Below are 2,356 nucleotides of genomic sequence, written 5' to 3'. Positions count from 1 at the left end.
TACATGGTAGCCGCTTCTTATACGTGGTAGTCGCTTCTTATACGTGTTAGCCGCTTCTTATACGTGTTAGCCGCTTCTTATACGTGTTAGCCGCTTCTTATACGTGGTAGCCGCTTCTTATACGTGGTAGCCGCTTCTGATACGTGGTAGCCGCTTCTGATACGTGGTAGCCGCTTCTTATACGTGGTAGCCGCTTCTTATACGTGGTAGCCGCTTCTTATACGTGGTAGCCGCTTCTTATACGTGGTAGCAGCTTCTTATACGTGGTAGCAGCTTCTTATACGTGGTAGCCGCTTCTTATACGTGGTAGCAGCTTCTTATACGTGGTAGCAGCTTCTTATACGTGGTAGCCGCTTCTGATACATGGTAGCAGCTTCTTATACGTGGTAGCAGCTTCTTATACGTGGTAGCCGCTTCTTATACATGGTAGCCGCTTCTTATACGTGGTAGCCGCTTCTTATACGTGGTAGCCGCTTCTTATACGTGGTAGCCGCTTCTTATACATGGTAGCCGCTTCTTATACATGGTAGCCGCTTCTTATACATGGTAGCCGCTTCTTATACGTGGTAGCCGCTTCTGATACGTGGTAGCCGCTTCTTATACATGGTAGCCGCTTCTTATACATGGATTCAGCTTTCTGCCACTTTTTCCGCACACTAGGGACTCTGTATATTTGTTTAGATTCATTTCTATTGTTACAAAGTTGCAAAGTTCATTCCCTGGACATCTTCAGCACAGAGGTCAGTCATGTATAGACCTATATGTATATGTGTATATAGACCTGGAAGATGCCAGGATACAGACAAAGGTCTCCTGCACATAACCAGGGCACATGGGCACAGGAGACATGTGGCACAGGGTGGGCACAGTAGATTATAGGGGGCAGATAAGGTGGAGCTGAGTGGCACAGGGACCCCCATGGCTCCAGGCACTTCTCAGACACAAAGCACTTACCTTACAATGGGCGCTGGATCCCGCACTTGTCATTAAAGCTCAGGACACAGGATCCACCAGAAGAGATGATCATGGAGCACGGGTGCTCGGAGCATGCTATTAATCCCCGGTCCAGATGTGCAGTGGAATGGCGCGGCACAGGAGGGAGCGCGGTCTCCGGCCACAGCAGCCTGGAAAGTTACTGCCGGAATGAGGCGCCCCTATCAGGGCACAGCGGCGCCCCGCATGGACCCGCACAGGTGACTGAAGGCACAGCTGACTGGCACCCCGGGGCTCCCTGGCGTCTCACAGGGCGGCACTGCCCGGCCATCAGTAACAGCAGCGCATTCTCTCTGCAGGGTCTGCTGTTTTCCTTTGGTGAAGTCCTATGGGGGCAGTTTTGCTTTGTGTTTAAAGATTACCTTTGTCACCCCCCACCCCCTGCATGGGAGTGAGACAGCCCAGATGGGAAGAGCCTGCTGCTGAAGCAATGCCCCATCCTGAAAGCTGATCCCTGCTGATCTCATCACTTACAACTCACTAATCCAATGGCGGGGAATGAGGAGCAGATGGAGACGCCCAGACTCTGCCTCCTCCGCTGCCAAGCATCGCACCGAGCTCAAGAGCGGAGCCACCAGCTGGCGGAGAGGGGAAGCGGAAACCGGGGGACGGGACCGGCCATGTGGGCAGAGAGCATGTCCAACACCGGGCCATGTGGGCAGAGATCATCCAGCACCGGGCCATGTGGGCAGAGAGCATCCAGCACCGGGCCATGTGGGCAGAGAGCATGTCCAACACCGGGCCATGTGGGCAGAGAGCATGTCCAACACCGGGCCATGTGGGCAGAGAGCATGTCCAACACCGGGACACGTGGGCAGAGAGCATGTCCAACACCGGGCCATGTGGGCAGAGAGCATGTCCAACACCGGGCCATGTGGGCAGAGAGCATGTCCAGCACCGGGCCATGTGGGCAGAGAGCATGTCCAACACCGGGCCATGTGGGCGGAGAGCATGTCCAGCACCGGACCATGTGGACAGAGAGCATGTCCAGCACCGGACCATGTGGGCAGAGAGCATGTCCAACACCGGACCATGTGGGCAGAGAGCATGTCCAACACCGGACCATGTGGGCAGAGAGCATGTCCAACACCGGGCCATGTGGGCAGAGAGCATGTCCAACACCGGGCCATGTGGGCAGAGAGCATGTCAAACACCGGGCCATGTGGGCAGAGAGCATGTCCAACACCGGACCATGTGGGCAGAGAGCATGTCCAACACCGGGCCATGTGGGCAGAGAGCATGTCCAGCACCGGACCATGTGGGCAGAGAGCATGTCCAACACCGGACCATGTGGGCAGAGAGCATGTCCAGCACCGGACCATGTGGACAGAGAGCATGTCCAGCACCGGACCATGTGGGCAGA

General features: G+C 55.6%; 1 protein-coding gene across 1 annotated transcript in view; it reads right to left on the bottom strand.

Moving 5' to 3' along the window:
- The window catches only part of SPSB4 (splA/ryanodine receptor domain and SOCS box containing 4), a 207,437-nt gene extending 205,946 nt beyond the window's left edge, over positions 1 to 1,491 (bottom strand). Inside the window, exon 1 of the mRNA XM_075338626.1 lies at positions 955 to 1,491. The gene's annotated coding sequence lies outside the window, so the exon portion shown is untranslated. The remainder of the gene's footprint in view (positions 1 to 954) is intronic.
- Positions 1,492 to 2,356: the final 865 nt, after the last annotated feature.

The sequence above is a fragment of the Anomaloglossus baeobatrachus genome, chromosome 3 (genome assembly GCF_048569485.1).
Source record: "Anomaloglossus baeobatrachus isolate aAnoBae1 chromosome 3, aAnoBae1.hap1, whole genome shotgun sequence".
In the NCBI taxonomy this organism is placed as follows: domain Eukaryota; kingdom Metazoa; phylum Chordata; class Amphibia; order Anura; family Aromobatidae; genus Anomaloglossus; species Anomaloglossus baeobatrachus.
This window is presented reverse-complemented; position numbering and strand designations above follow the sequence as displayed.